General features: G+C 47.0%; 1 long non-coding RNA gene across 2 annotated transcripts; it reads right to left on the bottom strand.

Annotated features, from left to right (window-relative positions):
* Positions 1–816: 816 nt before the first annotated feature.
* LOC126543873 (uncharacterized) lies at positions 817–23,246 on the bottom strand. Of its 2 annotated transcripts, none has more exons than XR_011890357.1 (5): positions 22,992–23,246; positions 17,034–17,069; positions 14,856–14,923; positions 5,344–5,439; positions 817–1,139 (listed from the first exon to the last, which is right to left on the bottom strand). It is a non-coding gene; the product is annotated as an uncharacterized lncRNA (long non-coding RNA). The 2 variants fall into 2 exon arrangements; XR_011890356.1 differs by having other exon boundaries at positions 17,038–17,069.
* Positions 23,247–24,612: the final 1,366 nt, after the last annotated feature.

The following is a 24,612-nucleotide window of genomic DNA, read 5'->3' as shown; positions in this document are numbered from 1 at the left end:
TGGATGCTTTAAATGGCGACGAGACTGCATCTACACGTTCGATGAGCAGTATGGAACTCTACAACCTGAACAGAAGATTGCTTTCGCAATCCACTAGGCTTAGTCAAGCTAAGCCTCTGCCAATTTTTGAAGAAATGCGTGGTGCTGCCGTCCGTGCAGCTCGCTTCATTCTGGCAACGCATTAACATATCATGCACATCGAACGCACATATTCGAATATATGCGAAGCGAAGATTTCGCGAAGCAGTTAATCAAATGCTGCAAATTTTACCTATTTGATTCCTGCGTGTTTGGCGTAAAAGAGACTGACGCTCGTATGTGATTTCTCGTACCGGTTGTACACGATGTGACGAATTTCACATAGACTCGTGTTTCTCTACCTCTTCAGATGTATTGTAAATGTATTAGCCACTTCCTGGCCAGTATACTACTGTGCGTATGTGCCATCGTAAGGAAATCACAGTCATGATCAACACGCGGTGGTTGTCTCAAGGAGACAGTTAGCGTTGGCACGATATTTACCTCCCGCGTCTTAGTATGCGAGAGAAGTACACGTGCTATTGTGGCAAAAACTCGCTCACTATCTCTAGAGCATCGGCTTACTGCACTGGGTGGTGGGGGAGGGGGGAGGTGGGGCAATGTTACAATTCCGCTGCCGGACGCGTCTCACTTTTTTGAAGAGAGTGCAAATTTGCTCGTCGAGAACCCGATCGGTGACCGACCGAACGACCCAGGCGAAACCATAGAATGGTCGACAGAGAAAGTGTCGCTTCAAAAATTGTCCCGGTCGAAAAGGTGAAGCGGTGATAGACGATGTTTACATTGTTGAATACATTTATTCAAGCACTATCTCGAGCTAAAGGAAACCAAGAGCTCCAACGGTGTACGTATGTTAATAAGAATTCTAAATTTATCACATGACAGTCAAGGAACCGACTGCTATGTTTATGCAGCTGTGTTGCCTCGGTGCTATTCTTGTCATTTGTTGTGGCATACATATATTCACTAGCGACGTCTTCTTCCCTCATTTTTATTGCACTGGTCATTTGTTGCACAATGAGCCATGAATGCTTGCTTGCATTTTTTGTGCATAAAGCTGGCTGTACTAGCAGCAACCCAGGCGCTGCATAAACCCTTATCTAAGGGGAAAAAAAGAAAGAGAACATTTACAATTGGAGATTCGGCAATGATACACAGGTGCCAATATACGCAAAAGCATCTTTATGAATATATATATATATATATATATATATATATATATATATATATATAATGACGATTTGTCAACGGCTATCCACCCGCCGTGGTTGTTCAGTGGCTATGGTGTTGGGCTACTGAGCACGAGGTCACGGGATCGAATCCCGGCCACGGCGGCCGCATTTCGATGGGGGCGAAATGCGAGAACACCCGTGTACTTAGATTTAGGCGCACGTTAAAGAACCCCAGGTGGTCTAACTTTCCGGAGTCCTCCACTAAGGTGTGCCTCATAAACAGAAAGTGGTTTTGGCGCGTGAAACCCCGTAATGTTATTTTTAAAGGCTATCTATATTTATAGAAAATAAAGTGAGTTATATTTTTACCCACTTTATAGTCGGTAAGATAGTTACATCTTTATCTAAACGTGAGATAATCAATTGCTAATTTAAGTTGTAACTAAGCAATAAAACAAGCGCAATGTAAATAATTAGGTTGATTCAGGCGTTTCAAGTGCACTGCAATTTAAAAAAGGAATATGCGGGTCAATTTCGCTCTTGTACCTTATGAAAAAGAAAGGCGACTGCATGTTGAAGTCTAATACTTAGAAGGTAGAGGAGCATATGCGCATGTTTTTATATTATGGAGAAATTGTTTTGCCCACGTACATTGATGAAACACGCTATCAATGTTCGCTCAAGGCATTGTTTCTTCTACCAACAGCTCAGGGACTTACTCTGTTGTAAGATGGTATTACTGCTCCCTGAGGAAACCCGCGACATGAGGTGTCCAGGAAACAACAACCTCATGTATCCACCGCATGATACCCACGCAACACATTTACTAAACATTTACGTCTAAGGTTAGAAGAGTACCTGCAATTCTTTCAATTTTCTGCTTTATTTTTTCGCTCAAAACAACTTACAATGGCATCAATCAGGAACCTGTCAGGCATACCATAACTCCTTTTTCTTTCGTAATATGTATCGTGCTTCCACAAGTGGGTTACATATTTGCCAAAAGCATACGACCAAATCAGCACGCGTCCATCGCTCAACATATGGGGGCTGACTCGCTTCTTACTGCCTCTTGGTTGCTGAAGCACTCCAAAGATCCTGTACTTGAAAACTGGCCTATTTAAACAAGTTTTTTGCATGACACCATGGCCGCCGGTCATATGCTGTAGGTGCGAGTGAAAGTGTGGGAGGGTGCGCTGATGTTAGCTTGATCTCGTAGGGTACGCGCCGTCTTGCACCGCGCGCGCAAACTATAGGGGGGGGGGGGGGGTGTTCTACTCCGGCGGTGGCTGCGTATGGCGAGACGGTAGGATGGCTAGCGACGGAGAGCGGCCGCGTGGGCCCTATCTTTCTTGAAAGGGATTTTGCGATGAGTAGGGAATCTAGGAGCACCGAGGGCTGATAGCTTCGTGTGCGCTGTGTCTGACAGTAGCAGTAAATTAAGTCTACATAGTAAGCATGTGAGTCCGAAGGTATTTTCCGAGTGCAGGTTACCAAACCGATACATTATTCTCCATCTATGAACAGAACCCGATCCGGAAAGCTTTAGGAGGAAGCGTTCGAAACCGTTTCGACAACAGGTTAAGCCCAGTGTCGTTGTGGGAATTCTACGACCATGCATGCCGCTAAGTTGACAACGTAAAACGGCTTCTCTTGCGTCAGTTCGGTGCAGCGCCGATTGTTGCGTCGGGTACAGTCACGTGACTCACTGCGAGGGTGAGTAGAGGATGGTGGCTTTATCTCTCGCGCGCAAAGGAGGAAGAGGCGAGGGAGCACGCCGTCTTCCACGGCACGCAAGGCGCCGGAGGGGCGTGAGGTGATCGGAGTATTCGGCCTCCGCACCCACCGAACTTGCGAGAGTGATTAGCCTTACTTCAGAAATCGTCGTATTTGACTTGGCTTTTCATATGCGTATTGTCTGTGTGCCGATTTAATACTTTTTTTGCGTCGTAACGAAATGCCTCGCTAAAATCATCTGCGCCGCGTAACACGCCTTGCAACGGTCCGATCCTAACCTTCACACAAAATAAATCCAATCGGGAAGATTTATGGATTGCTTCAGTTTCGAGAACAGCACCGTCAAACTTGTAGCCAATGTTCATTGTGGTTCTGCCTAATTTTTTTAACAAGACGACGTTTTATGTGTTGACGCAGAGGAGTAACTGGAACGCCAAAATTTTCCGTTCAACACTTTGGCAATGAATATCGGAATACTAGGGCCATCTAGAGAATTTTTTCCAAGTGGGCGATCATTGTGGATTCACCGTCTAATCTTAAGTTAGCCGTACGGATGATGCGAAAGGCGCGTTCCCAAGGCGGAGCGTTGCCAGTGCAGTAGTGTGTGCTTCTGGCTTAGGACGTGAAGGAAGAGCAGAGCTTTGAAATGGGGGCTTTAAATAATGCGAACAACTTTTATATAATCAAGCTACTCTTAATTAATTGTGCTAAGACTAGCGACCCGAGTCGAATGTATTCTGTAGCAGGGATGTGAAGGGCCACACACGTGGTGCAATAATGCTAGCAGGCACACGGCCGCAGGCGAGGCGTAAACAGAGGAACGCCAATAACCTTAGCTAACCCACCAGATAGTCGCAGATACACGGTCCTAGCGGAGGTCTTATCACACAGAGGAGCATAAGCATAGCCATTTGGGATGGTTGGTTCATGACCCGAGCGAAAAACGAGCGCATTGTTCTGGGCATAAGAAAGGTACAGCACTTCGTTTTTCCCTTCTTAGGTCCAGTACATTGAGCTGGTTTTCACGCGAACCGAGAGGAGGAGGCTGACAGCGCGCGACTTGCTTGGAGCTAGCGCAAGTAGTGTACTTTAGTGTTGTTGAGGTAAAATTGGCTCTTCAAATGATAAAGCCGTATGAAAGAGTAGCTCTATTAAACTTCTCTTGGCTGAAGATCCGCAGTATGGTGCGAGCACAGCGTTTCGCGTCTTGCTTCATCGAATCCTAGAGTGCCAGGTGGATGGGATTCTAGATACAACGCAGTGTACTAGCGTACGAGTGGCTGACGAAATAGTCAGCCCAGCACGTGGTTATCAGAGTATTGCGAGCAGGCCCTCTGGCAGCTCTCGCTGTGCGTTATGCCGCAGTGCACATGTCACACTGTGGAGAAGGCTGTCGATCTGGGAGAACCGCAGGCCAGATGATCGATGGAGAACCATTAGAGGCCTAACATGCACGACACGTCACCAGGGATGGGTGCGCCATCGTCACGCGTGCTGTGGCTGAGTCGATACACTGAATTTCCATGTGGCAGCCACGTTGTTCGGGTCGGCCGACCAATATAGCCAATCTGTGCATGCAACCCGAAGCAGGAGCGAAGGTGGTCGCGGATTGAAGTTGAATTGGCCAACCATGGTGCCACGGGTCACGGGCGCACGAGGCGAAGGCGGCAGCTTAGGCTGGGTGTTGTAGCGTGGTCTATGACATGCTCCTAACCCGTGACTTTCTTCGCCTTCGATGAGCAAAACGTGAACAAGGTGAATGCAGGAGCCAACGTTTCGACAAGTGGGCTTGTCTTCTTCAAGGCGACATATGCTTTCCTCGCCACAGTATATATAGGTGGGGCCCCTCCAAAGGGGAGAGGGCGTGAGGCGGGAGGAGGGCGTGAGGCGTCCTCCCGCCTCACGCCCTCTCCCCTTTGGAGGGGCCCCACCTATATATACTGTGGCGAGGAAAGCATATGTCGCCTTGAAGAAGACAAGCCCACTTGTCGAAACGTTGGCTCCTGCATTCACCTTGTTCACGTTTTGCTCATCGTCTTGAATTTCCATCTCCCGCATTCCCCGTCTTTTCTCTGGATTTCTTCGCCTTCGTCATTTAGGCTACGCGTAATGTCTACGTCCCTGTTACTATAGCTACAGAGAAGTTCATGCTGAAGTTGAGAAGATGGCCCTTGGCGTGCGTTCCTGAAAGTGCTGGAAGGATTGTCAATGTTATAAGCACAGTTGACGGACTGCTCAGATTTCTCGGTATCTATTCATTTCAACGGGAGACACTGGAGTGATGATGCATTGGGCGTAATGGCGGCAAAGCAATGGAATGTGGAAAATCTAGAAAACAAGTAGTCCGGTCTATTACAGTGTATAAGCGTTACATTTTAAGACAGCGCGTACTTACACTTTTCTGAGACAGGCCCACGCAAGATAATGCAAGTAGAGGAAACATAAAAAATATGATAATCCCCCTTAATAAGCTCTACAAAGTCAGTATTGGCTGAAAAGAGAAATGAAAAGTTAGAAATAAAAATAGCTGCAATGCATCTCAAGGTATTATCATCATAATGAGTTTATTTATGTCCACTTCAGGACGTATGTGTCTTCCAGTGATCTCCAATTAGCCCCTTATGTGCCAGCTCAGTCCGCGTTATTACCGCATATTTCATAATTTGATCACAACACATAGTTTTCTGCAGTCCTCGACGGCGCTTCCCTTCTTTTGGCATCCATTCTGTAACTCTATATAGACCACAGCCTATCTGCCGTACGCCATTATCTGACCACAATTACTCCATTTCTTAATCTTATGCCAACTAGAACATCGGCTACTTTCGTTTGGCTACCCTTGGCTACTTCTGCTGTCTTCTTGTCTCTTTAGGTCTGCTTTCTAACATTTTTCTTTCTATCGCTTCTTGGGTAGTCCTTAACTTTTTCGCAAGCTTCTTTGTTAACTTCCTAGTTTCGACCCAATATGCTAGTACTGGCAGAACACAATGATTATACCGCCTTCAATTCAAGGATAGTGGTAAGCTGCAAGTCATGACATGGGTAATGCGTGCCGTATGCGCTCCAATACTTTGTCCTTTTGTGTATTTCGTTTTCATGATCAGGTTCCTCTCTGAGAAATGGTCTTGATAAACATACTTTGCAACGATTCTCGAGACTGCCATTCATGAATTCTCGTGCTATTCAAAGGCTATTGAACATTACTCAAGGTAGAAAACACCATATAAAATTGCTATTTTTGTACCAGTGATAGAATGTTAAGCCTAACACAAGTATCTTAGGGTTGTTTTAGAATTTTTCTGGAGCCTCTTTCCTGCAAATGCACGCATGTCATACTTCATACTTATTGCGGGGAATGACTATTTGAAAGAGGGGAAAAGAACCTCTTCATAGAAATGTATAAATTTTGACACTGTGGTACAGAAGTCACATAAACAGGGATAAAATGTCCTGGAGAGGCTGCCCAATGTCTCAATTGGTGGACCTATGTCAAAGGCGGCTTTGTCATCCTCGGTAGGTTAATTTTAACAGGTAAGTAGAGTGATGTTACGTGCGGGCACTGAAGACGGCGGCTGGCTCTAAAGAGACTGAAAAGAAAATGAGTGCTGTGATTCCACGTTTCAAAGCATCATTGCGGGAAGTAAGGGGTTGGAAGACGAGGGGAGAGCGGGGGAGTGAGGAGGTAGCGGGAAAAAGAAATGATGGGGAGAGTCGCCCGGGTAGGTTGTTGGGGGAGTTAGAGGAAGGGAAACATTCAGAAAATGTGGACATAAACCGTGGGTGTAGCACGCGGCGCGCGTTTGTGGTTTTAGGGGAATCGTCCGATTAGCCGGTTAACACGGGAGCAACAAAGGGACATAAGTTGAAAAAATGACATGAGTGCCATAGTAGGCAGTGAGTCGGGAAAATTTCGAAGCCATTAAAACGGCATAAAGTGTGTGAGAAAGAAAGGAGGGTGGTGGGTAGGGAGTAGCTTGGCATTTAAAAGGAGGTTAACCTCAGACGTAGGAATCGTCGGTATAGTTACCACCCCAATATAAATCTTGAACGTGCGCATCCGCATATTAGGCTCCGATATTAAAGAAACACCTAACGGCTCTTGCAGGACAAAGCTGGGCACATCAGCGTATAAAGAACAAGAAAACACTCGAAGGGGAAGTACATGACATGATTTGGTGCGTGCAGCGCTAACCATTGTTACGTATAAAGATGCAGATGAATGAATATCTACAGGTATATTTACAAGCGCATATTCATGTATCCATGCCTAGAACTAACAACCCGTGCCAGTTTATAACGTCGTCCTCATCGTCTCTTTAATCATGACAGGCCGTGACAGCTTTTGGTCAATGAAATAACTGTTCCGTATTAATATTAAGAGCTGCTTTCTTCCGCAATTATGCAGGTGAAATCCATGACGTACTAATAGAACTAGGAATATTCCAAACCTGTGAAGCCGCTGCATGCGTTAATAGCTGCCTGGGACTGTATTCTACATAGAAAAGAATGGCGACGCATCCATCTTTTCGATATGATTGACCACGTTAATACGACTGGCATCATTTCTTTCGATGGTTGTGCAATAGGTGATGATATGTTTCATATTATGTGAATGATGATGGTTAGGTTGGTTATTGTAATGATTATTATGGAAGTAACCAGGCAAAGACAGTTGCGATATGTACAAGTGCAGTGTTTAATTAAAGGGTTGACATGGTGTCTCTAATTGCCCGATGTATATTTTGCCTTTATATGCACACATACATGTTCACCTATACAGGGTGTGCCAGATAACTTGAGCCAAGAATTTGAAAATGAAAGGCGCGTCGGAAGCGAATTGTTAAACCAAACTGTGGGATTTTACCTGCCGAAACTACTTTCTGATTATGAGGCACGTTGTAGTGAAGGACTCCGGAAATTTCGACCACCTGCGGTTCTTTAACGTGCACCTAAATCTAAGTACACGGGTGTTTTCGCATTTCGCCTTCATCGAAATGCGGCCACCGTGGCGAGGATTCGATCCCGCGACCTCGTGCTCAGCAGCCCAACACCATAGCCACTGAGCAACCACGGCGGGTGAAGCAAATTGTACTATTCGCAATACGCTAAGCAACTGATACATTTTTTTTGTTTTCCTCATAACTCACTAATTAATTACGTTAATTACGGAACTATTTATTTATTGCCGGAGGACCCCAAGTATGATACGCAGATTCGTAGAGCACCTTCAGAAACCACCAATAGACTTGTTTCCTTTACGATACGTCTCACGTAGTCTTTTCTTCCGGGTTGCAAAGAAAGCCCACGAAATATAAAAATAGCCACGTGACGGAGCATTCGTGCAGTGGTATTGTGCTGCTCTCAAGCGTGCGTTCGGGGAACAAGGTCGGCTGCATCATGACTGGCGACAAGGAAGCGGCAGGGCGTTCTTAATCTCACCGGCAGCGCTCGGCCAGCAGCATTCATTTTCGTCGTTATCCGACTGGAGCCGACCTTGTTCACCGAACGCACGCTTGAGAGCAGCAGGATACCACTGCGCAGGCACTCTATTCCGTTGCTTTTAGCATAACTCGCGGGATTTCTTGGCAACCCGGAAAAAAGGACTACGTGAGACATATCATAACGGAAACAACTCGATCGGTGGTTTCTGAAGATGTTCTATAAATCTGCGTATGGTCCTAAGCCAATAATAAAAAAGTTGGTTATTTAACCTTTATTAGTGAGTTATAGAGAGAACAAAAAAAATGTCTGAGTTACTATAGGCTATTGGGAATAGTATGCGTTCGGTTCAATTCGCTTGCGACGCGTCTTTCAGTTTTAAATTCTTGGCTCAAGTTATGTGGGACACCCTGTCTACACACACGTGCACAGCACACACAGAGTAAGAAAAAGTGTATATTCTTTGACCACAATGAGCGTTGGTGGAAAGCAAAGTATGGTCAGCTGCAGTAGCTGCCTCCTGTCCGTCAATGACGGCAGCGACAAGCGGACGTTGAACAGCGAACTAAGCGTTGTTGCTCAAAGGCGTAAGCTCTTGCGTGCCCCCAAAAAATAGGTGATCGAGCCTTCTGCTGGTCCTGGCCATGGGCTCGAGCACTGTAGACGTCGACCAGGTCTCTCATATTATGCAGAAAGCATAAGTTTCGCGGTTTGGAGATGTCAATCGTCTCCGTAGATGATGAGCGGCACAACTTTTTCGCGAGAGCTGTCATAGTACCTCGGTCTTGGTGTAGTTAATGAAGTAGGTCGATGAGAAGCGCTATTATCCTTTAGGGTGCCCCAAGGCTCATGCAGATGATTGCAAGGGTAATCTCCTGGCCATTGTCCTTGACATGGCACCTACAGACGCTTCCAACGCCGTTGTATATCAGAATACTGTCCACGTCGGCTGGTATCAGCAAGGCGATGGCTTCGACGGTGAAGTGGCGCATGAGGAGGTTTTTGTTGAGCGCCACGCCGGTGCGCCTGCTCGTGAAATGCTTACTGCGCGCGATGAGTTCATAACCACGAATAGGCACCTGTTCGTGGCTCCACATTTCTGACAGCCTAGGATGTCCGCATTGGCGATGACCAAGTCTCTCTCGAGGCTCCTGGCGTGGACATCGAGCTATTGTTTGTTAATAGCAGCTAGCGTTGTAATCCTCACTTCGGGGTATTAACTAAGAGTGGACGCATATCCAGCGCGCATGCCTGGTTGCATATACCCACTGCATCAAGTTGCCTATTCTGGCACAGACTTGCTGCGCATAGATCTCCGCGCTCTCACTGTTGCTATCGCGGACATATATCATGTTTCGACCTCAAGCACCAGCAATAGGAGAGCCGTGGGTGCATGCATAAATGTGATGACTTAACTGGCAGGGCCTCTCACAAAAACCGGCGTAACGCTTCCCCTACGCACCGTTCCATATCTGCAGCTGTATCGACCGAGACGCCAAATGGTTACCGTTCCACGGGACACTGCGTACCTTCGCTCTTCCGTCACTTTTTGTCAGAACTTCAGTCCGCATAAATCACCTCTGAACGTCACCCGGAAAACTAAGCTATGCAGCGTTCGGAGGAAGATACGACATTCACTGAGAAGACTAAAATTCCACTAGCGCGCCGTTCAAATATCGTGCCGGTGATCGTTGAGGGTGAGCACGTCGAAGCGTTGGTGGACAGTTGTGCGACCTTGTGTATTATTCCTGGCAATTTGTGTTTGCGTCTCAAGAATGTTAACATGGCATACCATAAACCCATGCTAGTTCCAGCTCGAGGACACACTATCGGACCTGAAGCGCTTTAGACTGTGAGCGCATTCAACGAAGAGATTCAACCTGAAGGGGACCAGCTGTCAGGTTGCCCGAAGCGTCGACGCTCGGTCGCGGCCTCGGGGATTGCTCGAGAAGTGAAGGCCGATGTCGCAATGCAGCACGAGGGCCCAGCCCTCGCTTCGTTATGGCCTCCTCCCTGGTAATACACAGGCGCGCGCACACGCACACACACACACACTGGTCGGTGTGCCTGAGCGACACGCCTACCGGGCGCTATGATCCCCGCATTGCTTTTCAGAGGTCTACCCCTCTCTCTGTCGCTCCTACTCTCTTTGTTTTGTCGTGCTCAGCTCTCGGCAAAGCAAAAATAGGTCGCCTATCTCAATAAAATCGATAACCAAACGTACAAAACACCTTCCTAAAGAAAGACTCTGAGTTCGTTGCCTAAAATCCCCGGCTCAGACCATCTCTATTCTTATGGCTCCCTTTAATATACTTGACCTCGCAGCTCTACTCTTGCGAAAGGAGACTCCATCTCAGCAGGCTCCCGTTTTCACCCGACATTTGCTTCAGCCTTGCAAGAGGGAAATTGTCGCTGTCGACCGTGAATATCGTGCCTTGAATACAGCATTCCAGCTTTTCAACGGCCCATACCATGCACACGCCTTCTCCGAGGTGCTAAACTCCTCTTCTCGCGGTGTTAGTTTTTGACTGAAGTGCAGCACGGGATGCTCTCCACAGCGTTCGTTAAGTTGGGCAAGGATGACACCTAGACCACGATTGCTGGCGGCAAGCCACAGAATGCATTCTCCGCAAAAGTTTGGCGAGACAAGCACAGGTCGTGATGACAAAGCTTTCCTTTCAAACAATCCACATATTCATAACAAGCTCCGCAAATCTTCCACTTTCGTGCGACTCGCAAACTAACCATTCCTTTCTCTTGTCCACAAGGACCAGAACTAATGAAAAAAAAGCATGTAACGAAAATTACGTGCTTGAAGTTACACGGAATTTCTAAATACTTCCACGCACGCTCAAAGTGATACTAAATTTCTGCCGCCTGATGAATACACGTGGGAGACACGCACCGACGCTCTGCTTCTTTGTGTCCGAGAAAGACACGCCTTAAAAGAATGATATAAACGTTTTCTAAATTCGGCGGTTAACAACGACTCCTTTATATAACGCGCCTTATTTCGAAAGTAAAGTCTCACGAGCTTTTGGAAAAGCGAACTGGTGCTCAAGCACGCCACTGCAGGTTCCTAACAAACAACCAAGAGTTGGCGGTTGAAGCGTGTCTCAATATTTATGAGCGCGCAGACCATGACATTCTTTCAGAATATTCGTGAGAATCTAAAGCAAACAGTCTAAAGAAAGCTTAATGCTTGCTTATTAAAACGATCATTACCCTCTGAGATGTCAAACATTTTACCAAACTCTAAAAAATAAAGAAACACAAACTGCGCTTTCCCCAAAATCTGTGCTGCCGTTATTCATTCTGAATAGCATACGGCTGCGCCATCTCCTCAAGCCGTGCTCGAGGTGGTCGCTGTGTTAAAGCTCTTGTCAAACTTGTCAAGCAAGGAATACAAAGGGTACATAGGGCATTATTTTTGCTGCAGACCCCCAATGCCTTTCGTACTGTCAGGCTGCCTTCTTGGTATTGCACTCGGAATGCGCTGCCTGGTATGACCACGTTCCGTCGCGTGACCGCTGCGCTTACCCGTGTCATACAGGCTACACCTCGAAAAGAACTGAACGAGGGGCAACATAATTGCACCTTGGCTTTTGTCCTCCTCCGCGCCGAACATCGCTGTCTTTTCAACCTCTTCTGTCGACTCGGACGCGCTCCGACTAGAAACATTCCAAACGACAAATGCGTCTTTCTAAATCTTTCATTACGTTCCCCACAGGGTTTAGTGGCTTTCAATGTACTCGGCCGCGTGGCCTTCTCTGCAGCATTTCCGAATTTGCGATGCCTCTTTCTCGTAGCACTGTTTCTGGTGCTCGTTTCCGAGTGCCTTTTCTTCCTCCCGTTGGCGGCTACTCAGCCTAGCGAACTTCCATGTACTGATGTCCGGAAAATCGGAAAGATTTCCTCTTATAGCTGAACTACGCCTTCACACCTTGTTGTTTCATCCTCCTTTGGTGCACTTCGTTCATCATCGTAACTTTTCTGCTGACCTGACCCGCGTGCTTTGGACCTCTTCAAAGGCGTGACCTGGGCTTCAGCAGATGTGCACCCACTTTTATTTAGTAGAGACTCTGAGCTGTTCGATAAAAGGTGAGGGCATCTTTCCGGTAGTCCACTGGAGGCTGCTGCTACTGTCTCGATATCTCCGAAAGGTCCCTCTGGGGAAAGCTTGTGCTTTGTGAGCAAACTCGCCTTCACTGAACTGTACACGCATGTCCTGGCTGCGCCCAGTCGGGCTACTCGCCCAGACGAGGCTTCTCCCGGCAACAAATCAAGCAACGGCTCCGGCCATGCGTTCTGGTGAAATGATCGCTTCTCACAAATCCTTCAAAATTAATCAGGTGGAGACCGATGTCATGGCCTGTTTTGTACGGCTGAAGTAAACTCGTCCTTACCACATTTTCCGTTTGTGGCGGTACCGCATCCGCCATGCGGGCTGATCTCGGTAGCTCTATAGTCTCATTTACGCGCTCTCAATTTCCACCTGGCGCTTCTCGCGCTTACTTTCTGCCTGCCTTCGTTCCCTTTCGAGCTCAATTTCTTCCTGCCTTTGCTCGCGCTCCTTCTCTTCCTCTCTTTCTTTCCTCGCGCGACATGTATTTTCCGAGGCATCCGCGAGTTCGTCCTCAATGAAACCCGCTTCGTCTATCGCCATACAAGTTTTGGGCTTCCTCAACTTATGGTTAATACCCATACCGAGCTCTGCTGCCAAGAGCAACACCTCCTCTTTCTTTAACACTGTGGTACCCATGCTTATCTGAGAGCTGACTGCAACTTCCCCTGTATTGACCGCACACCACGTGGCGATCAATCACAACTAATTTCCCGATAGAACCTTGTCGTTGTCGTCCGGAAAAACGTAGTCGCTCAAGCACTCACCCAACCTCGAGCTTGCGAAGGTCGTGTCTCACGGAGCCACGTTCCGAGGTCCGCCGATCCCAGATTGTGGAACTGCCTTCTGCTGCAACTCCTTCAAGTTTCCTCTAGTCGTCCAAGACTCCACGCCGTTACTGTGACGGTTGTGCCTCCCTTAGCCAAGAAGAGGAGGTCTGCTGATCCCGGATCCACAGAAGTCGCTCTTCCGTCCTTAGTTTACCTCGAGCGTGCGAAGTTCGTGTTTCCCGGAGCCTCGTTCGCAGGTCGGGTGATCCCAGATCATTGGAGAGTGCCTATTTGATCTCACCGCGGCCAATCATCTTGTGGCTGCTCGAGGAGGTGTTTGGGTCAGGAATCCGCCAAGCCTATCTACGGATACGTCCGGTGGTAGGAATAAAGGAAACAGGCTTTATTTTATATTAGTTACACGCCTCCTATTACGCAAGCCCAATTTATGCAGGAGTCCGTTAAACGTTTGAGTTCACGTGAGTACACGCCCGCTGTCTCTGCACGAGCGGTCTTCGCTTTTAATACCGTCATCTCCTCTAGGCGACTTGACTAGGGAATATGACGACGGAATTGCGGCCAGTCACAATTGTCGAATCGGTCGCAATACCCCGCCCATGATATCGCATCGTTCTGACACACTCCCTCTCCGATGGGAGGGAATAGGTGACCGTACAGCAACCTGGGAATACAAGGTCGGCGCCGTTCTTCGAAAGGATTCGACATCGGCCCTATTCATCATTAGTTCAGACTGAAGGCACTGGTAGGAGCAGTTTGTGGACTTGCAAACAGTCGGTGTGAACGTTGCGTTGACTTCTGGATAAGCGCTGATGAATGGCAGGTTTGCCTCGTGGCAAACGTCCTATCAATGCCCTCGGCCGTGTTGAGACGTAATAACGTTGCCATGTTCAGTTTCCAGTGGCGGCCTGTCCAGATCCGGAGATTCTTAGCATCTTCTGGCACGTCGAACCTCTGACCGCCTACTTGGTCAAGTGCTCCGCAGCCACTGGGGCTATTCCGGCTACCACTCGCGACATACACTGCGCATAGAAATGAAAATGGAGTCTATCAACGTCTTTAGAAAGCTAGGCACAGCTGCTCATTTAATTTTATTTACAATGATACCAAGGAAACCCGAGAATTTGATCGGAATAACTATTACTTATAACTGGGTGGCCGTAACTCGGTCATCTGAAAGTCTAAAAATATATGCTAAATTCTCGCGAGGAAGAAAGCTGTGTTCTAAATGCAGTTATTTGCTTTAATGATAATATGTTTTGTAATCTGTTCGAAACTCGTAAAGAAGTTCTATGATTTATTTAACAACAACAAAACAAGCTTTCTGAAGTAAGGATTTTCTTAGACCCAGTGCATCAAAGACGTTATTTATAATGCCTCTATGAATTGGGATCATGTGTGGCTTGATCATGAAAATGTGAGCGGGTATTCAAAGGGGATTGTATGTGACGAAGTCAGTGGAACTTCTTCGTTAGAGCAATGCTAAAATTATGTCAACAGAAACATGACTAGCGTAATATTCTCGTAAAGCATGCAACAAGGTGTACCAGTTCTTACCCGTTGAAGTGACTGTAAGCGTCGCTATGCCATGAACTTCAAGCAGTTCTAAGGTGACCTCAGCTTCACTGAAAAATAACACACAAGATCTTTCGTTATTCAAAATAGCAAAGCCACATAATACTTCGACTAAGAATCATAATTATCGGGAAATAATACACCGTGCGCATGCATATATTTTGTTATGAATGTTTACAGCAGTCGCAGTGAGAACTGCTGTATAATAAAAAAAATGATGGGCGCTGCTTCTTCAGTATCGTAAGATGCACATTATTTCGCCAAAGCTTTATTTAAAATTCATTTTAGGGTGTTACGTGCCGGAACTACGACGTGATTATGAGGCAGGCTGTAATCAGCGACTATCGAAGAATATATACCACACACCCCATGGGGTATATATTCTTCGATAGCTTTAGGATCACGTGACGCGCGGCACACGGGCGATTACGCATTTCGCCTCCATCGAAATAGAGCCGCAGTGGCTGTGAATCAAACCGGAAATCTCAAGCAACCATCTTTTTTACCCCCGAAGGTCGAGGGTCCGACTCCATTCAAAAGTAGCGTGTTCGAGCGCATTAATTACCTTTGTCCTAATTAGCACCAAAGGCAGTGGGTTCGACTCCCACCAAATGTCGTCGGTTGCAGTGCTTCAAATAAATTCATCCTAATCAACTGTTCTTTAATTCGGCCTAAATAACACGACATGTCGTGGTTTCGACTCCCATCAAATTCGTTGCCATTGAATTTTGCTGCCATAACGCCGGACGGCTAATTTTTCTACGCATGAGCCATTGAAGGCTTTCTGCATAAGAATTGTGCAAATCCCACGCAATGTGGTAATCAATGCACGCCAACCATTTGGCAGGTACCTGGCTGTCCAGCGTTCTTTGAGGTTTCGCTAAGTGAACAAGGTGTACTAGCGTGTCTGTCTAAATTGAGTAGCTGTGGCTGCCTGAGTGTATGTGCGTGTCTGCACCGCCAGTGTAAGTGTCTGTGACAACGACAGCAGTACCACAACCAGGTTGAAGCGAGAAAGCAGAAAATGATAAATGAAAGGCAGGCAGTTTAACCTAGACAGCCTTGATGGCTGCTCTGCACGGGTGAAAAAGAAAGGAGAAAAATATTAAGACAAGAGAAAGTCGGTTGGGGTTACCAACGACGTAGTAACAATTTCGTGTTCTGCATTACAGATGCGGACTCAGCCTGACAGTCGATTTTGGTGTTGCGCTGCTAAGCACGAGGTCATGGGATCAAATCCCGGCCAAGGCGGCCGCATATCGATGGGGGCAAATTGCAAAAACAACCGTGTACTTAGATTTGGGTGCACTTTAAAGAACCGGACGTGGCCAAAATTAATCGGGATCCCAATTAATTTTGGTCCCCCACTATGACGTGCCTCATGATTAGGTCGCGGTGCTGGCACGCAAAATGCAATTTGTTTATGATCTTGGGTTGCAGCGCGAAGGAACACGGACACAGACTAGACAAATTCTTCAACACACAAATGCCAAACCACACGGGAAATAATCGAGGCATTCCACATTAAAAGATTAGGATAGACGCGTTAGCCATGCATCTTTGTCTCTGTTAGAATGCGAATTTCAGCATCTTCACAACACGTGTGTTAATCTGAAGTAGTGTTTTTTGTTGTTTCCTTTTTTTTACTTCCCTACCTCCTGATATGTTTAACTGATGTCTTTATACCTTGTCATGTTCTTATGTTGAGTTTTTTTTTTTTTTTTGCAGTCACCTATGTATACCTTCTTCGTTTCAGTAAAATTGTAGTTAAGAGTTAGCACTCGTCCTGTCTGCTTCTAGTCTGTGTCCGCGTCCTTTCGCGCTGCAACACAAGATCATGTTACCGTACCAACTCGCCCAACTTTCTATCCTTTTGCAAATTGCTTAATCTTGCAGGAACTGGGTATTTTTTCTCATTCCAGGCGATTGCTGCAACAGACCCCGGTACCGGTGGCGGCGGATAAGACCGCCAACCGAATCGGCTATTGGAATGAGTTCATAAGAGCTTACGCTGTAAAATTATTTCACAGAAGAATGCTGCGCGGCCAGTTCTTTGGAGAAAAACAGTTCAGCTCTCACAAATGCAATTCACATAAAGTATACATTTTCCTCTAATTTGCGTTAACATTAAGAAAGATTTCTGTAAAATAGCTGCAATACCTACTGTCTTTTTAATTTAGCGTCGGTGCTCTCGGTCTGAAAGAAAATCAAGGACATTTATGAGTGTGGCCACGAGAAAGCCAGTTTCGCACGAAAGGCGAAGCAGTGATTGCTATAGCAAATTACTGGGCAGTTATAGGAATTTAGTGTATAGTACTTTTATCGGCCGTGTATGCTTGTAAACATAGACATAAGAAATAAATTAAGAAGCATGTTGCCACGCGCGCAAAAGCAAACACGAACTCGATGGCCACGGAAACTCGCTGTCAAAATGCTGGACTGAGGAAGTGCGGCAGGAGCAGCGAGCGAATCGGCCTTCGCGCTCCGTCGCTTCAACTCGAACTAAGCCGCGGAGACACAGGCCGGATTCTGTCACCATCTCAGATGGCTTTCAAGATACAGCGGCCCGCGCACGACTTTACAGTTGCTAGTAAGTACAGCGGGGCGTGGCATTTATGGAGGCGCCAGACGTTTGTGAGTATGACCGGGTGCAAGAGAGAAAATGTGGGGAGTTTTTCTCCTTGAATATATGACTCTGCTTAGGCACTACGGAGGGGAAGTTTCCTGTCTGTTATAAGTGTAAAAAAAAGCCTACTTACATGACCTTGCCGAGTCGCAAGTCAATTTCCAGCGGATCTATTTTTTAAGCGGCTGTATGAGGTCCAGTTGCTAGAAACTGAACGACGTAATTTAAAGAGTCCGTAAGTCACTCGCAGGTTCGATATTTCTTCCGCATATACCACTTTCCAGCACTTCCTAAGGACATTTTTTGTTTACAAAAGCTATTCTTGATACACTGTATTTGAATTCACATACAGATTCGCCATAATGCTTTCCCGATGTCCGCTAAACTTGGTCTCAGTGGTGTTTGTAGTTCTCCCAAGGCAGCGGGATAAATTATGCGCCATTCGTAAAACACGATGGGCCGTCCAGCAGGCACGCGAAGCGGTCGCCAGGTATTCCCTGTCGGTCCCTATGTGGGAGACGCCCGCTACGCCCGAAGTGAGTCCTGCGGGACCATAATAAACTTTTCCAGTCCAGTCGTATCGCTTGCATAGAAAATTTACTGTTAAGGCCACAATTAGTCCACACACTTTAAACATTGCTTATGCATTTCTTATAACCTGTCACTAATTTTAACCACATATAAAAAAGACTGCCTAGCTTAGTAGACCGAGGACACCTGGGAAGTCTACTACAAATCTCGCAAAACCCAAGAAAATAGGGTAAAACATGGGTGTAGTAATTATTTCCAACGCTCCTGCTTAAGCCGGAAACCTTAAACTTTCGCCGCACCATGCACATTAGATTCTCTCCATTCGCATTAAATGTAAGCTTGGTGTCACGCAGACTTCTTTCAAGCCACTAGGAAACATAGGATAAAATGGCCGTTTAACGCCTTCGAGCACTTGTTAAAGGAATTTTTCGCAGTGGCTGTACTTGAACTTCATGCATTTAAATTCGAATATTCATTTGCTATACTATTCCCCCTTTGGTTGAGTTTTATTTCAGTGGTTTTTGTAATTATTCTAGAGAACTGGGATACATTTCATATCGCAGGTAAAACCTACTGATAACGCTCCAGAGCCCTTGAATTCATAATTTATTTCATCGGCCGCAATTGCCTCAAGCACTTTGAATTTCGCCTATACAATCACTCATAACTCGGGTTGCCAACCATGCGGAATTTGTCAGGAGCGTCCCGACTTTTGGGTAAATGCCCCGAGTCCCGACTTGACCCCATCGGGACGCCTAAATGTCCCTACTTTTGTGTTTTATTGGCTGAACAACAATAAATAAACAAATCATAGTTTATCTTTTTAATTCTTTTTTATTCTCTTGCATGTCATAAACATAACAGCGGTTTCGCTTTTGTCGAGGCTTTTGTTCTTCTGTAGCCACTAGCCATTCACAGCACCTCTATCTGTATTGCAAGACGTGTTATCCCGGCAACGAGTGCATGTTTTTTCTTGCAAATCGCGACATGGTAGTTTTTGAAAAATTTTTTTTGCACGTACAGACTGGCGGCTTGTGGCGTCGACGAGGTCGTGGTCGGCCGTTTCGTACCCTCGTACTTACCGTCTCGACTTCATCCAGTCGAAAGTTGGCAACCCTACCCATAACGGGCCCCTTTAATTTCCTAAAATATAAACAAAGTGTATCGTATAGTTCACCGAGGAATCCGGATAAACCGCCATTAACCCCGTATAAGGCATGAAAATAAGGGGAAAAGGTGCTTCAATATTTAAAATGGTCCTCATTAAGCCAAATACGTCCAACTTAGGCCACACATTGCGCTAAAGATGTGCTCTATTTTCGCCATATCTACACTCGGTGGGAAGTACAGTTCTGTCGGGACATCCGGAAGCATAGCTGATAACGACCGTATGATGCTTTCAAACACCTGTTTAGAAAATAGTTTGCAAAAGCCTTGGTCTACTGACGCAGGACACTTTGTACACGCATCAGCGACGTACATGTACAGCGACCGAAAGGCACAGACCGCCATCACAAAGATCAAGACTACAACCGAACAGACACTTGGTATGATTCGGAGGGTATCCAAGAGAAACCGAGGCCTTAAAGAAGACGATGCCATGCGCCTGGTACGCTCGTTCGTCGTGTCGCGGGTTACCTACTCCGCCCCGTATCTCCAGCTGACGAAGTCGAATAGGGACACCCTAAACACGATGCTTCGTAAGGCAACGAAACAAGCACTGGGCATGCCCATATACTCGTCCACGCAAAATCTGCTAGACATGGGCGCCCACAACACAGTGGAGGAGCTCATCGAAGCCCACCTCTCTAATCAGAGAATCCGGCTCAGTCACACGGAACACGGACGAGCCGTCCTACGCAAGATAGGATGGCAGACCGAGCCAGTATCTATCAAGACGGCCCTTCCGGAAGACTGGAAAACGATCATTCAGACAAAACCCCTTCCCCGGAATATGACGCCGGGCAAGGACGACGAGAGGCGCACCGTGCGAGCCAAAGCCCTAGCCCGGAAGCTGGAAGAGAACCCCAGGGTCCTCTACGCGGACGCCTCGCTCCGAAAACACAGTGACCGTGCAGCGGTGGTGTTTACATCAAAAGACAGGCTGATCGTCAGCGCGTCCCTGAAGACAACAGACCCCGCAGTTGCCGAAGAAGCGGCCGTGGCCCTCGCACTCGCACAGCCGAGCGTGGTCACCGTAGTCACCGACTCAAAGACAGCCTACACAAGCTTCCGCAAGGGGGTAATCTCCTCCGCGACCCGAGCCATTCTAGCCAAGCACAAGCCTCCGGGAAGAGCCATAGAGCTCGTGTGGGTCCCGGCTCACTCGCAGGTAGCAGGCAACACCATCGCCGACTACCATGTCCGAGAAATGTCAATCCGGGCCGAGCACGAGCCGGAAGAGTTACCGCACCCGGTTACCAGCTTTCGGGGCATTACCCGGATGTGCCGAGAGGAAAGATGCAGACTGCCAGAACCGCACCCCAAACTCACCAGGCACCAACAGACGATCCTGCGTCGAGCGCAGGCGGGATCGCTTGCGCATCCCGTATTCATGAACCGCATGTACCCTGCGGAATACGATATGCTCTGTCCTTTTTGCAGAAGAGGAAAGGGCACCCTGCCGCACGTCTTGGCAGAGTGCACAGAACTCAAGACCCCCCCTCCTCCCCTTCCCACCAACACCCCCAATCCCCAACCCCTTGAGCGATGGGAAACTGTTATCCAGCCCCGCCTTACCGATTCAGCTCGCAGTGACGGACAGGGGCCAGGAGCTGCTGGAAACATATGGGTCCCGTAACTAGGGAACCACCCCATCTGGTGCCTGCGTGCACCACCGATTTATTTAGGGCCCAATAGAAGTTGCTTCATCATCATCAGGTATATGATGTTCGGAAGTCCTATAAATTTAAACTTTATGCACGTTGAGTTCTTTTAGAACATTGGAAAAACGAAGTTTTTTCAATGGTATTAGGTAGTATCGTAATCGTTGGTGGATTCTTTAAAGCGAAGCTTTCCTTGTCTCTTCTCTCGACTTTGCCCCTACTACTGCTACTGCTGCCGTCTGGCACACCGCGGCGGGGGTTGGTTCAGAGCGTGTGTATACATGACAGGAGTGAGTCAAGAGAGGAAAGGCGACGCGAGAGACTCGTTTGGAAGCCACCGCGTCGAAAGTGCACAATGCCCCCGGAAACTCCCTGGGCGTCGCCACATTAGCCTCTTGACAGCTGTAATCATCCGTGATCCCCCTAAAAAGCATTGCAGAAACTGCAGTGCTTCCCTTTTTACTAACGTGCAAGTCCAGAGGTGATGTAGATAGAACTGTAGAGAGGAAGGAGAAGAGGCAGTTCCCCTACAGTTGGGGGGGGGGGGGCGTGACGTGAGAAGGCAAGGAAACCCAACTATGATACGACAGCGGTTGCGGGTAAACTGGATAAGTTTAAGTTCAATGTACGGTACAGTACGTTTCTCCTATTTCTGAAAAATAAACACCATGCATTATGTCAAGAGGAGAAATTATGCAGCGCGTGAAGAAGCAGGGCCGCTTTAGTTAAAATGCCCCGTAGGGTCGAGGCTACGCTGCGGCAGCGGTCCGCAGTAAAATCAACACTTCTGTGCCCGCCGTGGAAGCTTTGCGGCTATGGCATTGCTAGAGGTCGTGGGTTTGTTCCCGACCGCGGCAGCTGCATTTCGACGGGAACGTTATAGAAAACGTACGTGCACTTAGATGTTGAACACGTTAAGGAACATCACGCTGTCAAAATTAATCTAGAGTCCACAACTACGGCGTGCTTCATAATCGGATTGTTGTTTTGGCACGTACAGCCGCCTAATGCAATTCAAGCTTAATACTTCTGCCATGACGCGATGTTCCATGTGAGACAATAACAAGGCTCAACCCTCTCCGAGGGTATGTAATATGGTGCACAACAACGCCTCCAGCAAATATCTCACCCTGTGTGTTCCGTGTACTACGCAGACAAACAGCAGTGGTGCACGCAAGGTTACGTTTAGCATCAACTCACCACGCTCGTGTTAGGCTAACCGTTGAAGAAAGTAAGCTTTCGCCGTCAACATCACCGCTAATTATCATCAAAGCAAGCAGCACAGAAAACATCGATTCCCACAGTGCGTGGGATCTGCATAATATTCTTCCTTGAAAACTTCCGAATGATGGTCTTGGCACACGTAACAAAGGGCCGGAGAAGTGTAATAACTCTCTGCTAGCTCCTCTTGCTGCTCAGCGTCCGTTTAGACCCCTACCAAAGAATTCACTACATGTAATGTACAACGTTTCTTCCAGTGGCGAAAAAGGAATGTGCAGGGAACAAGGTTCTCCACAATAGCCGCCCCATATTCTGCAGTGTGCACGTTTGCTCTCAGCATTTCTCTATTCTCCTTGTGTGGGCTCTCTTAGCTCTAAATCACATTGTTAGTTTCCGAGAAGAACTATACTGCGACGTTTCCAATTGTCGGGCACATGCAAAAACATTTCTCGTGTACACATCCTGGCAACTCGGCAATGTTCGCTAATTCTGTGATATGAACGATGGAAGCAATGCAATTTTGAAAGTTGCTTGCAGCTTTACAAATTCAACGTTGAAGAGGAAGATGAGAAAGCACCAGAGGCCAAGACGTGTGCGCTCTAAAAGGAGGACACAACATTTTTATATTGGAATGCTTGATTTATCAGTCACCATAGTAAAACTATGAAAGTACATCACGATTCGGAAACTAAAAATCTGGGCTTGAGCTGCCTCGATTCTGATTTGCGCCGTTTGGCGCCATTTGGTGATATTCTAATTTACGGCTACACAACCTTCTTGAAGGAACAGGTGCAATTATACGACTCAAGTTCTCACGTTCTGGTTAAACCATCAGATTTTTAAGCCTTCATTATAGATTTGTTGTAATCAGCCTTTCATTAATATGTATATTTGTCTATAGATTTGAGCGCTTACATTTTCCAACCAATTTCCATGAACATAGTGAGTGAAGGTACCAGCAGCAGCAGGCCTGGAATAGGAAGACTTCCAGCACCGTAGATCGTTTATCTTCGGTGGAAAACTGTCGACCCAGAGCAGTACGAGAGGGGTCGGCGCTTGAAGCAACTGTGCATAAGAAGAGAAATTGTTTCGAAATCAGACTGATAAAAGTAAACATTTATCTGCTCTACGAGTGTCTGTCGACTGCTAACCCGTACGGCTTTAACACAACGATAAATACGCTCAAAGTAGCTCCAAGAACACTTCTGTCTTCATGATCCTCATCCCATATATTCTACTCGTGCGATGTTCATCTTTAACATGGCCCCCACCACAAATTCCTTCATGAAAAACCCAAAGAACGAGCAGCTGTATTGCGAAACTATGACGAGTTTCAGTTGCTATAGCCAGGGTTGGGCTGGTGATCTTTCTGGTGCCGATAATCCTGGAAAGTAATCAATCCTAAGACCCCTTCATCTAATCTTATACCTAGAGCGCACAATAGTGAAGTCCTTTTGCACACCCAGGTCGGTCGCCACACAATTCAATACATTCTTGAGCTCCGTGTTTACTATCGAAACTGCCGTCGATCCAGCAATCCATGCTGCTTCTCTTAATGTGACCATGTGCGTCATCCTGCTTACGCAAGATGTTACAGAGGTTTAACAAATAATTCCACCCCTTCTGCTTACGGTGTAGGCCCCAACTGCTCAAACTGACTAAACTAGTCATAGCTCGCATTTCACTGCTGTCTTTCAGTGGCCTACTGATACTGGATGGGCGCCAGACGTATAAAACTTGCTCGGGGCGTACCTTTATTTTAATCTCGAGACCCTTCTGCCCTCAGAAATTACAGAATTAAAGTCCATCTCATTAGCAACTGTCCCATAAAGGATATAAACAGGGCTAAGGTGCCTCAGAAGGGCTGGCCAATGTTTCGATAGCAGGACCTATCTTCGCCGAAGGCGGCCTTGTCATCCTCGAGAGGTTATTTTAACGGGTTAGTAGAGCGACGTCATGTGCGGTCATTGTTGGTGGCGGCTGGCTGTAAAGGGAGACTGAAAAGAAAATGAGCGCTGTCGCTTGACGTTTCTAAGCGTGGTTTCTAAGACGGTTGGCCAAGAGTGGGAGATTGGAGAGACGGCAAAAAAAGCAAGCAAGAAGAAAACAAGAAATGAAAAATAAGGACATAGGTAGTTGAGGAAGCGAGAGGCGAGGGACGTTTCAGGGTGTCGTAGGCGGCGTGCGTTTGCAGTTAGAGAAGAGCCGGTCATCCGGTCAGTGCGCCAATTTCCTTTGCACTCAGTAATCACTGACAACGACCGCACGGGACGTCACTAACCCATTGAAACTAACCAGTCGAAGAAGACAAGGCCGCCTTTGACGAATATAGGTCCTGCTATCTAAACGTAGGCCAGCACTTCTGCAGCACCTTATTGCAATTTGTAACCTTTATACCACAGTGTGCTTCTTCATCTCTCAGCCCCATTCTTGATTTTGCATCTCATTAACAAGCATGTGTTGTAAATGCGTGGACACATAATTCTCTTCCGTATTACTGAAGTTCTTGGCTCAGCGCAATTTTTTCTTTCATCGC

This window comes from Dermacentor andersoni, chromosome 10, assembly GCF_023375885.2.
Source record: "Dermacentor andersoni chromosome 10, qqDerAnde1_hic_scaffold, whole genome shotgun sequence".
Lineage (NCBI taxonomy): Eukaryota > Metazoa > Arthropoda > Arachnida > Ixodida > Ixodidae > Dermacentor > Dermacentor andersoni.
Note: the sequence above shows the minus strand (reverse complement) of the source record. Positions and strands in the feature narration are given on the sequence as shown.